The sequence below is a fragment of the Neofelis nebulosa genome, chromosome 6 (assembly GCF_028018385.1).
Source record: "Neofelis nebulosa isolate mNeoNeb1 chromosome 6, mNeoNeb1.pri, whole genome shotgun sequence".
Taxonomy (NCBI): domain Eukaryota; kingdom Metazoa; phylum Chordata; class Mammalia; order Carnivora; family Felidae; genus Neofelis; species Neofelis nebulosa.
Genome location: NC_080787.1, coordinates 105,875,760 through 105,889,164, shown reverse-complemented (window position 1 = coordinate 105,889,164; position 13,405 = coordinate 105,875,760). Strand labels below are relative to the sequence as shown.

The following is a 13,405-nucleotide window of genomic DNA, read 5'->3' as shown; positions in this document are numbered from 1 at the left end:
GGGCTCAGTTCACCCGAGGCAGGGCGCCAGCTCACAAACCGCAAGATCATGACTTGGGCTGAAGTCAGATGCTTAACTGACTGAGCCACCCAGGTGCCCCCAGATTGTAATATTTCTTAAAAGGACATTGCTGCAGGATTAAACCCAGAATACTTACTGTGGTGCACCTGGAGTCATCCTATTCATGAGATCATAGTCACAAACCTTGTGACACTCATCCAAGGCCACGGCATCCGATATCTGTGTTTCTAATTATTGGGTAACACTAGTGTGAAAATCTCTGAGATTTTCCCCCTAACCTCTGTTACCTTAAATGTAGCCAGCATGCCTTCATCCTGCATCGTGATTGGCAGATAAAGGCCAATGGAAGGTGTCACTGAGCATTATTAACAGAAACTGGCACCAGCAACTTCCTGTTTAATATGACTGTAACTCCTGCTATTGCCACTATCATGACCATTTATTAAGCATTCAGGGCCTTCACCGTATCAGAAGCAGGTGTATCTCTAAGTTTGACGTTCCCTCCATCTCTTGTGTCCCCTTTTTGTCCCTTTTCGCCTCACTGTCCTCACAGTTTGGGCTTCACTTGCTCACGTTGTGACTGTGGCTTCAAGGGGGCCCATTTTTATCTGGCTGTAAAGCCGAGCAAACTAAACTTGCAAAACTGTTCTGCCACACATTGGAGCCTCTTCCTGCTTGGAATTTATATATTAACAACTTGCGAAGTCTTCGAAACCGAACTTTGGCACAAAGCTGCATCCCGACTGTGGTGCACCATGCTGCTAAATTTCCACACCAGTGTCACCTCCTTGTCGCCTAACCCACAAGGCAGTAACCCACAGCTAGAATTTTAGGTTTCTTTCTTCCTTCTTCCAAAGGAAAATACCAGGCTGTTGTGTAAAAAAATGTGGCTCGGAGGTATGGTAGCATGAGTCAGGGGGTTATTGGCTATGGAGATCCTACTGCCAATCCTGTAGGACGTTTGCCTCCTCTACCTCCTGTCTGTTCTCTCTTGAATACTTTCTGCCCTCCAGCACATCACTTCTGCCAAACCAGAGAAGCAGTGAAAGGCTATATTGTTTAGTTCACTAATTTGGAGGCTGGTATAGAGGGACGAGTCAAGCTTGCCCTGAGTTCTGCTCTGTCAGTCCCTGTCCCTGTCCCCATTGTCCAACAGCACACCCTGACCCATTTCTTCTCTTTCTTTCTTTTTTTTTTTTTATGTTTCTTTATTTTTGAGAGACAGAGTGTGAGCGGGGGAGGGGCAGAGAGAGACGGAGACACAGAATCTGAGGCAGGCTCCAGGCTCTGAGCTGTCAGCACAGAGCCCAACGTGGGGCTCGAACTCACAAACCATGAGATCATGACCTGAGCTGAAGTCGGATGCTTAGCCAATTGGGCCACCCACGCACCCCACCCTGACCCACTTCTTAAGCAACATGGCAAGAGAGAGCAGGAAAACCTCCTTTGTTTGTCTGTCATTCATTCATTTGAGGTAAAGTACAGTTTACCTCCTAGCTGCAAAGCACCGAGCTCTTGTTCTGAGCATTGTGAAGGAATACAACATCTGGTTCCTGTTCTGTATGGCCCTTCCAGTATGCCCCCCAGCCCCCTGACTTACAATCTAAATAGTTAAGCTGCAGAAGGCCCTTCCTCCTTTGGAAATGTCTACTGGATTATAAAAACTGGGGGAATTGAATTTAGCAACTTTTCTAGATTTGCTTTCTTTTGTGAGGTCTCTCACACCTCACATACCAACCAACCTGCACTGTTTAGCATCCCCTGAACCCAACCTGCCCTTGCCAGCCTGCAAAACTCACTGAAGCCTTGCCTTCTGTACCCAGCAGCCCGCACTGCTCCCTATCACTTGGAAACACATCTTTCTTTTTCAAAGCATATTTCAAATATGTCTTCCTTTCCTCTGGGTAAAATTCTCTTTTGCCTGTGGACTCAGAGAAAATGCCAGAGAAAACACTAAACTTTGGAATCTAAAGGATCTCTGCCCTTGGGCTTCACTGCTTACTAATCATGTCCCACTGGAAAAGTTACTAGGATTCTCTGAGCCTCAGTTTCCTCATCTGCAAAACAGACATGATAATACTGCAAAAGAGGTATAGCTTTTTGATAAGGGTAGTTTAAATAAATGGCCTAACTCCATATCTGGCTCTTGGCACTCCCCAAATGTTAGCGAATATCCCTTCTTGGAAACCTCCACTATTAAATTTCTGTTTAGATAGCTGTTTGCAGGATTAGGCCCTGTGTTCGATTCCAAGTCACTTAAGAATAGGCATCATGGCTTATCCATGTGGGGTTCCCTGTAGCCTTGCACCATGCTTTATACCTAACAGATGCTCAGGAACCTTGGACACACCAAGGTGTTACTGTAAAAATATAAATGATGATAGATGTGTGAAGAGCCAGGCACAGTGGGTGAAAAGCAGATCTGGGTACAAAGCCCAGTTCCTTTAAAGCCTTTGCTGAGCTTGGCAGGGTTCTTAAGGGTAAGGTAGTTGCAGGGAGAAAGTGGCAGTCTCTGTGTGCAGGCTCATATTATTTAGGGCCCCAGGGTGACCTCTCCCTGGGATCACGGGCAAGATGAATCAGGAGAAGAGAGAACAGAGATGGGGCCAGCTGTTCTCAGATCTTAAGACATCCCAAACAAGAGGAGAGACTCGGTTTTTCCAGATTAATCTTTGGTGATTTATTCCTTGGACATCATTTAAAAGGAGCATTTTAAAGTAAATTAATTGAACTCCCATGACCTTTTACCCTACTTGTATCATCAAAAGAAACTAGATCTTGAAATTAAAAAAAAAAAAAATGCTTGATTTATTTTCTGTGACTTACAAACTACCGTGGGATGTCAGTTTTTCAAAATTCTAAATAAAAACCCCAGCCTTTTCAGCAGTGCGTTGAAGCAGCCCAAGTTTGAAACATCCCAATGTTAGCAAATGAATGTTGAGTGAGGGGTGTCGTATGTGTGGGCAAATGATAAATATATAATCTAAGACACACAAACATGAGAAAGCATTGGCTGTCTTTAAAAGAGTCATTTCCCCTTTCACCATACTGACTGATGATATTCTTGAGTTCACCTCTCTCTGACAATACTTGAGTAAATTCTCATTAGTAGAATCCAGTGTTTTTTGAAGTGCAGGTAACAGTCAGTCTACTAGGGAGCTGCAAAACCAATTTAGGGTTTTTTGTTTGTTTGTTTTTGATTAAAGGAGTAGAGTAGTATAGCAAATAAAATAAAATAGAAAATATCTGAATGCATCATATAGTAAGGATGTATTTTATTTTGTAAAACTTTCGTTTGCATTTTATATATGAATTATGAAATGTGTTTATGCATGTAGTGAGTTGGGATGTACAATGTAATTTTCACTATGGACATATCTCATAAATGTTGGAAGCCTCTAAATGTATCTGGCTTCATGGTGGTTTGTTGACAAATTATTCGGTGATGGTGATAAAGCTCTGGCCAATGAAATGTCAAGGGAAGTCTGGTGGGAAAGGCTGGGGTACAGGTGTGGGGAATGGGAAAAGATTCTTCACTCAAATCATGGTGCACCGTATAGCTGCTGTCTTTACTTTTATTGGATATGGTTGTATCTGTACGTGTTTTCTAGAACTAAGGTACCATCTTGGAACCACAGAGAGAGTTCACATGAGATCATGTTGAATAGACCAAAGTGGAGGGAAGATGGAGGAAATCTGGGTCTTAGGATTTTTGTTCAAATGTGATATTAAATGCTTCTGGAACTGGGGCGCCTGGGTGGCTCAGTCGGTTGAGTGCCGACTTCGGCTCAGGTCACGATCTCGCGGTCCGTGAGTTCGAGCCCCGCATCGGGCCCCTGTGCTGACAGCTCAGAGCCCGGAGCCTGTTTCAATTCTGTGTCTCTCTCTGACCCTCCCCCATTCATGCTCTGTCTCTCTCTGTCTCAAAAATAAATAAACGTTAAAAAAAAAAAATTAAAAAAAAAAAAATAAATGCTTCTGGAACTATTCCAGCTCTGGGCTTGTTACATGAGATAATAAATCCCCTTACTGTTTAAGCCACTTGAGTTAGTGTTTTGTTACTCATAGCTGAAAGAATCCTGAAGGATAAAGAAAGCTTATGTTAGGAAGTGCAAGTAAATCAAATACTGATATATAGGTCTGGCAGAAGGAAAGCTTGAATAGGTAGAGGGGGGGTCAGATCATGAAGGATTTTGAATTTCTAGTCCAAGCATTGATACGGAGATAGCACAGGCTTGTGGTTATGAATACAGACTCAGGAGTAGATTGGGCTCAAATCTGTGTCCTACTCATGAGGTGGGTTGCCTTGGGAAAGTAATAATTTTTTAATATTTATTTGTTTTTGAGAGAGAGACGGAGACAGAGCGAGCACAAGCAGCAGAGGAACACAGAGAGAGGGGGAGAGAGAGATTCCCAATCAGGCTCCTTGCTGTCAGCGTGGAGCCCGAGGTGGGGCTCAAACTCACAAGCCGTGAGATCATGACCTGAGCCAAAATCAAGAGTCGGTCGCTTAACTGACTGAGCCACCCAGGCACCCTAGGAAAGTAATTGTTTTGAGCAGTGTGTTGGAATATTTATTAATCTGGTGCCATTGTCCAGGGTGGATTGAAAGTTGGGAGAAACTGGAGGTGGTGGAACTAGAGAGAAGACTGTGTTGACAAGCCAGCAGTGAACCATGAGGCTGTGTTCTGGAGGTGGAAAGAAAACCCACAGGAAGGAGGGTTCAGCAGGTGGACTAGACAAACTGGGTCTGGGAGATGGGGCTTGGGAAGGACTCAAGTCTGGTACTGATTTCAGTGCTGGAATCAAGCGCGGAAGGGATGTGTGTGGTGGGGTGGGACTCCGGACTGGGCAGGGGGTAACTTCCCATGATCCCCTTTACAGGATGGCACGGTATGCACTTATAATTTCCTCATCTCAGGCCCACGTTATGGAGGATGTGCTGAAGTTCCGAGAAGTTAGGAAGCCTCTCCCCGAATGATACAGTAAATGGCAAAGCTCAGATTGAATCCCAGGCCATTTTCATTTCCGATCCCTTGAGAGTCACCCATGACCAATACATGAAATAGGGAAATCATTAGAAGGTGAAGAGCTTTTAGTGAGAAGATGGAATTTAATAGATCCATAATACAGGTAAGTAAATAAAGGAGGGACGGTGACTAGGGCTTGAAGACAGACATTTTTTAACTGAAAAAAAATTAAAAGTCAGGTAAGAAAACAAAGACAACAGAGAAGCCTGAGGGAAGGTTGTGAGGACAATGAGAATGGCATTGAGGCAATGAGCTCCAAGGGAGAGTGTGCAGAGAGAGATACCCCCACCCTACCTGGGTGTCACTTCTTGAGTGAGGAAGGGAGTGAGGGCTGAGAAAAGGGCGCTAGATACAATAGTAAGTGGCTTCCCGGTGACTTTCGAGCAAGAAATCCCAATAAGCTTGACAAACATATGTGCTAGATTATAGGATATGGGAGTGAGCAGAGAGAGACTATGGACCCTTAATGAAAAGTCACAATGGAAAGTAAATATTTGACATGATAGGGAAGATCTTTTCTTCTTTAAAGTAAAAAAAGATGGAGGAGGGAGCAAAAATAATCTGAGGATACTTTAGAAAAGGAGAATAACTGATGAAACAGAAATCTATAGAAATTTAGAGGGAGGGAGGGAAGGAGGAAGAGAGACAGAAGAAGAGGAAGAGGAGTCATCCCCAGCAAATAGGAAGAAATTTACTTTTTGAGAGAGGGAATGGAAACAATTTGTGTATCAACTGCTTTGTAATTTAAAAGAGGTGAATATGAGTATAAGACCTAGGGATACATATCCGGGGATCGGGAGAAATTCCTGGCTGTGACTTTATCCTATAACACCTAATGCCTTCAAGAGACAGTGAGAAGAAAATAGACACCTTGCAGGGGGTGTGGAATTTGCAACCAATGATTCAAGAAAATGGTATAGGGCTATAGTAAACGCACACTGAGGTGGTTGGTGTCCACTCTCTGGAGCAGGTTCTGAGTGGTGTTGTCATTGGAAAGGGCTGAGAATTCTAGTCATGGCTCTGCTGTTATTAGTTGGAAAGTATTTAATTTAATTTAATTTAATTTAATTTTTATTTTTATTTTTTACTTTTTAAAGTTTATTTATTTTGAGAGAGTGAGAAAGAGAGAGAGAGAGAGAGAGAGAGAACCAGAGGGGCAGAGACAGACAGCAAGAGAGAGTGAATCTCAAGCAGGCTCCCACTGCCAGCTTGGAGCCCGATGCAGGGCTCCAACTCATGAACCATGAGATCAGGACCTGAGTCAAAATCAAGAGTCAGACACTTAACCGACTCAACCACTCAGGCACCCCTGGAAAGTCTGATTTTTTTTATGTTTATTTTTGAGAGAGAGAGAGACAGAGACAGAGACAGAGCATGAGTGGGGGGAGGGGCAGAGAGAGAGGGAGACACAGAATCTGAAGCAGGTTCCAGGCTCTGAGCTGTCAGCACGGAGTCCAACGCAGGGCTTGAACTCACGGACCGCGAGATCATGACCTGAGCTGAAGTTGGATGCTCAACCGACTGAGCCACCCAGGCACCCCTGGAAAGTCTTATTTAAAAAGAAACATATTTATCTTCTCATAGCTAGAACAATCCTAAAATTTGTATGGAACCACAAAAGACCCCAAATAGACAAAGAAATGTTGAAAAAGAAAACTAAGGCAGGAGGCATCATGATCCCGGACTTTAGCCTCTACTACAAAGCTGTAATCATTAAGACAGTATGGTATTGACACAAAAAGACACACAGACCAATGGAATAGAATAGAGAACCCAGAAATAGACCCACAAATATATGGCCAACTAATCTTTGACAAAGCAGGAAAGAGTATCCAATGGAAAAAAAAGACAGTCTCTTTAGCAAATAGTGCTGGGAGAACTGGACAGCAACATGCAGAAGAATGAACCTGGACCACTTTCTTACACCATACACAAACATAAACTCAAAATGGATGAAAGGCCTAAATGTGAGACAGGAAACCATCAAAACTCTAGAGGAGAAAACAGGCAACAACCTCTTTGATCTCAGCTGCAGCAGCTTCTGACTCGACACATCTCCGAAGGCAAGGGAAATAGAAGGAAAAATGAACTATTGGGACCCCATCAAGATAAAAAACTTATGCACTGCAAAGGAAACAATCAACAAAACTAAAAGGCAACTGATGGAATGGGAGAAGATATTTGCAAGTGACATATCAGATAAAGGATTAGTATATACAAAATCTATAAAGAACTTAATCAAACTCGACACCCCCAAAACAAGTAATCCAGTGGAGAAATGAGCAGAAGACGTGAACAGACACTTTTCCAAAGAAGACATACAGATGGTTAACAGACACATGCTCAACATCACATCATCATCAAAACCTCATTGAGATACCACCTCACACTGGTCAGAATGGCTAAAAGTAACAACGCAGGAAGCAATCAATGTTGGCGAGGATGTGGAGAAATGGGAACCCTCTTGCACTGTTGGTAGGAATGCAAACTAGTGTAGCTGCTCTGGAAAACAGTATGGAGGTTCCTCAAAAAAAATTAAAAATAGAACTACCCTATGACCCAGCAATAGCACTACTAGAAATTTATCCAAAGGACAGAGGAGTGCTGATTCATAGAGCACAGGTACCCCAATGTTTCAACAATAGCCAGATTTTGGAAAGAGCCCAAATGTCCACCAACTGAAGAATGGATAAAGAAGACGTGGTTTATACACAGAATGGAATACTACTTGGCAATGAAAAAGAATGAAATCTTGCCATTTGCAACAACATGGATGGAACTGGAAGGTATTAGGCTGAGTGAAATAAGTCAGTCAGAGAAAGACAGATATCATATGTTTTCACTCATGTGGAATTTGAGAAACTTAATGGAAGACCATGTGGGAAGGGAAGGGGAAAAAGTAGTTTCAAACAGAGAGGGAGGCAAACCTCTCTTAAATACAGAGAGCAAACTGAGGGTTGATGGGAGGGGCAGGGGAGAGGGGGAAATGGATGACGGGCATGGAGGAAGGCAGTTGTTGGGATGAGCACTGGATATTGTATGTAAGCAACAAATCCTGGGAATCTACTCCAGAAACCAAGAGCACACTGTATACACTGCATGCCAGCTAACTTGACCATAAATTATATTTAAAAAATAAATCAATAAAAAAGCACTTTTTAAAAATAAAAAAAATTAAATATTTAAATATTTATTCATACAGTTATTCATTCATTCCCTCAAGGGCCTTAGTTTCTTTTATTTTTATATTAGAACACGTTGCCCATAGCTCCTTACTGTTTTGTTGTGGGAATTCACCAAGAAGACAGAGATGATGATGATGACGATGATGATGATGATGAAGATGAAGAAGAAGAAAAAGAAGAAGCAGAAGAAGAAGATGATGATGATGGCAATGAACTTTAAAATTATTCGGCTCTTCCTATGGTGGGCCACATAGCATTCTAGTTTTCTATATACATTAACTTATTTAACCTTCACATCAGTTCTATGAGATTCTTAAAATTGCCCCCAAGCTCATAGAAGAAACTCAGATATAGTGAACTTTGGGACTTAAATTTAACAACTAAAAAGTGACAGAGCCAGGATTCAGCCTAAGCAGCCAGGCTCCAGAGAAAGAATGTTGGAAATATAAAGCCTTATATTCTGCCAAGTATCCGTACGAAAGAACCGAAGTATTACATTCTTAAAACACAGGCTCACCAATGTTCAACAAAGGACATTTTTGAAATTAATGAATTCATCTTGATTACTTAAGGTATCTGTTTTCCTAATCCCATTAGCTCTCGATAACGTTGCGTTTCCATGGTTCTGTTTGTTTTTTCCACTTAGAAAACAGCACAGCCCATCTTTATGTGGTTTCCTAAGGAAGATAAGCCTCTGATGTTGCTTTGTGGTTTTGATATGTAGGAGCAGCAACATCACTGCTCTGGGAAGTATGGTCTCCTCGGATGGATTGCTCCTAAGCAGAGCATATAGCAGGTGCCGCCTTGAGCTCCCTGACCAACCGCGAGCCGCTTGGTATATCAGGCAGAGACGATAGCACTGAAAGGAGTCCAACTCTTTCAAAGCTAGAGAAAATTCTTTACCATGTCCTAAAAAGGTGGCATCAGTTTTTAAATGGATTTCCTCAGAGTCGCTTTTTTTTTTTTAATTTTTTTTTTTTTTTTTTTTTTTTTTTTTTTCCGTTTATTTACTTTTGAGACAGAGAGAGACAGAGCATGAACGGGCGAGGGTCAGAGAGAGAGAGGGAGACACAGAATCGGAAACAGGCTCCAGGCTCTGAGCTGTCAGCACAGAGCCCGACGCGGGGCTGGAACTCACGGACTACGAGATCATGACCTGAGCTGAGGTTGGACGCTGAACCGACTGAGCCACCCAGGCGCCCCTTCCTCAGAGTCACTTTAATGACTTCTGCCTCAAGTAGTCATTGAGCAAGATTCTAAGCAAATTGTGTTGGGTGGGTGTTATTTTATACCGAGAGCTGTATTGCACCAACACAGCCTCCAGACTGTTAGTCAAGCCTTATGAGGCTGTTCCAAGCAGCCCATCGTGCCTGGTAAGAAACAATTTCTTTCAATACTGCCACAGCTGCGGAGGCTTATTCGTAATATCTTCAAACTCAACGGGCTGCAGTTCGGAATTGCTATAGCTACCTGAGAATCTGATCAAAAGAAAAGGTTAAGAAGTTAAGTGGGGGTCACATCCTCTGTCAGCATCATGAAGAAAGCTCCAGAAACACCGCTTAATCACTATATCGCATGTGACTCCCTTGGGGACGGTGCTGGGGGGCCTGCTGCTGGGACCCCCCCTCAGGCAGATTTGGAACTGGTCACGAGAGAGACCACAAACGATAAGCCGGGGCTCTGGATTCATGCATTTTGTAATTCACGTTAAGCTGTTGTGGGGAAGGTTTGATTTTTCCGTTTCCACACACGCCAACATTCATAGCCACGTCCCGGATCCATGGTCTACCGGGGGAACAAGGACATTCTGAGACACAGAAAAAGCACACTCTCTCGTTCTAACCTTGCTCATGTGTTTTTAAGGGAAGCTTTAGTAACAAAAAGTTATTGATTCAGAGCCACAGGAACTGGAGGGTCAATAGTGAAAATCATGTAGAATCCAGGCAGCAAGGCCAGCGGTGTTGACATCGGCCCGCACAGCAGTCCCAGAGAAGGGTTAGACACCTCGTGCTGTGTCTTCAGCAGTGTGACAATTCAGGCCCAACTGCGAGCAAGCCGATGTGCAACCTCAAAGGGCCTCAATGGTCTGCAAACAAGGCCAGATTCTTCAGGGGACAATGCTACCGCCTGCCTAGGTGTTAACGTGCTTCTATAACACATTTGTTTAAAATCTATTTCCACACGGTTTTCCTAGGGTTTGCTCCACAGTTTTGTCAAAAAAAAAAAAAAAAAAAAAGAAAAAAAAAAAAGAAAGGAAAGAAAGAAAGAAAGAAAGATTACATCAGACTTGAAAAAGAGAAAAAAGCATCTCTAATGTGAGACAGGCTGTAAACATATAAAGGATTTGATCCTAGCTCGGGCAGATTTTACTCAAAATTGGTGGAAATGCTGTGGGCTTCCTCTTTTTGATATTTAAGGGGGTTCTGCTGACTTTTCTTAGACGGTAGATGTCCTTAGGTGTTAGCTAACTTTATGTATGGAATTTACTTAGGAATACCATGAGTTTGCATGCTCTGAAATTCAGGCTGAGCTTAGTTTGTACTGTATTCTGCATAATGTATTTACAATCTATTCCTGCCTCTACCCCCAGACCCCTACAATAGATTTGGGCCCAAAGAGTTGAAGTTGTGCCTAAAAGCTCTGACTTTCACCTTGTCTCCATACAGAATATGCAAGATCATACTTCCAGGCTGGATAGGCTAGAGATTGTTTCAAGCCTAAAATGGAGCTTCGAAAATTTTCTAGTCTCATGTTTTGTTAGCAGAAAACCTGAAGTAAACACATACTCGTACAACCGCCTGTATCATTTTTTTCCCTATACTTCAAGTACTTCTGCTTTTCAGCATGATTACTATTCTATTTTCAGTTCCCTTTGAAGACAGAAGCTTATCTTGGTTATCAATGTCTCTTTGATTTTTAAAAAAATATTAATCCGATTGTGGCACTTCTCTGCTTAAAACTATTACACTGGGTGAAAAAACGAATTCTCTCCATGGGTCTAAGGACCTCCATGATGTAGACTTTGCCTCGTTGGAGGCTATAGTCCCGGTCCCTTGCTCTCCATTCAGACAGGCCTCTTGCCCATTCTGCAAGCTCTTTCCCATCTTAGGCTCTTCATACATGCTGGTCCCTCAATCTGGAAGGCTCATTTGCAGGGATGACTTCCTCATATTTGAATGTTGTACCTTCAGCTATTGTAGTCCCCAACTATCTTATTTGACTAGATCCTTTTCTCTCTTCCACAAGTCCCATCCCCATTTCTATATTCAGGAATGATGTTTTTTCCTTAGAACTCCTTGGGGCGCCTGGGTGGCGCAGTCGGTTAAGCGTCCGACTTCAGCCAGGTCACGATCTCGCGGTCCGTGAGTTCGAGCCCCGCGTCAGGCTCTGGGCTGATGGCTCGGAGCCTGGAGCCTGTTTCCGATTCTGTGTCTCCCTCTCTCTCTGCCCCTCCCCTGTTCATGCTCTGTCTCTCTCTGTCCCAAAAATAAATAAAAAACGTTGAAAAAAAATTTAAAAAAAAAAGAACTCCTTCCCACAGTTCAGTTATTTTCTTGTTTATTGCCTGTCTTCTCCACTTAGCCATGAGCTCTATGAGGTCAGGAACCACACGCCTGTGATATTCCTGGAGCTTAACAGAGTCCATGTACACAGTAGGTATTCAACAACTAGTCGTTGAATGAACACGTGTGCCTGGGGGGCTACATGATGATGAATTGCCATCTTCAGTGTGGCAGGGTAGAAAGACAAAATTGAAAAGGTGGCTTGAGTCCAGATTATAGAAGCCCTCGATAGTATTCTGTAGTAAGGTCACCATCAATAAAGCGTTTTTGAGCAGGGGGCTAATGTCACCTGGCCTGTATTTTAGACAGACGGATTTGGCAAAAAATATAGTAGGTTTGGCTGTAGTAGAAAAATAGCCTTGGGGAGATCAGCATCAAGGAGAGGACTGATGCTAAGGAGGGGGTTTAGGTCCAGAGCGATGTGGTCTAAACACTTTGATAAGCTAAAGCAGGTAGATGAGAGAAAACTCCTCCATTTGGTGGCTAATTCACTCAGAATACACGTTTTGGGTTGGTGGTTAGGGAAAATGGGGTAAAAAGTTATTGCCTGCCCCAACTCTCCATTGTGAGGGGTTACTTTCAAAGACACAGACTGGTGTAGTTCGGCATCATTTGGTACTTTTGTTTTACGTGGGGTCTTCCGGTCACGTGTTGGGTAAGAAAGTTGAACGGTTGTTTTGTTGTTGTTGTTGTTGTTGTTGTTGTTGTTGTTGTCTTTCAGACCTTATATATCTTCCAATTCAGAGCCATGTTAATTATTATGCATTTGATTTTGAAACGTTTTTTTATGGAGTATTGTGGGGGAAGACAGCCAGGCTGTGTCCCTTTGGGAAAAGTGGTCTCATTTGGAGGAATAAGATTTTGAATTGGGACTTCGCAGGGTTAGGCCCTGACTCTGTCTTGTACTAGCTGACTACAATTGGACAACTCATTTAACTACTCAGAGCTCCGTTTTCTGATCTGCAAAAGGCAAATGAATCATACCCTACCTCACAGTGAATGCTTTAAAACTAAAAGCTACTCCACAAACCCCAGGCACTGGGATTCACAAACACTGTGCATCACCATCTAGCTGCATGTCAACATTTTGACTTCTGTGTATCCAGAAATTAGTGGAAGGGGATATAGAGATAAGAAGAGTAGAAGAGGAAGAAAAGGAGAAAGAGAACACATCAATCAAGCTAGTGTGTCCAGATAATGGGAGACCAGTAGTGCAGGGTTCATGGACTTCACACTTTCATTTACAAATAAAAACACCAGGAAAGTATCAGCCTCAGTCACGAAATTATCAAGTATTCCAATTTATAAAACTTTTTTTCTCCCCTGTAGTGAACGTGTGAGGGTGTGGTGGGGAGGGAAGGAGGGAGAAGGTTTTCCTGTCATGCTGTCACTGCTATTGACAACACTATTATCACTGTAAGGCAGTGGTATCTGAACTCTGTTGGGTCAGGGACTCTTCGGAATCTCTGATGAGAGGGATAGACTCTGGAAGAATTCCCATGTACAGATTTATCTCCAATTTTGCTTATAAGCTGTCTAGAGAGGTGGCTATTCATGGACCCCAGGTTAAGAGACCTGCTATCGTAAGATAGCAATTGAATTTTCT

General features: G+C 42.9%; 1 long non-coding RNA gene across 3 annotated transcripts in view; it reads left to right on the top strand.

Moving 5' to 3' along the window:
* The window catches only part of LOC131514716 (uncharacterized), a 104,714-nt gene that overhangs the window by 32,108 nt on the left and 59,201 nt on the right, over positions 1 to 13,405 (top strand). The window lies entirely within an intron of this gene.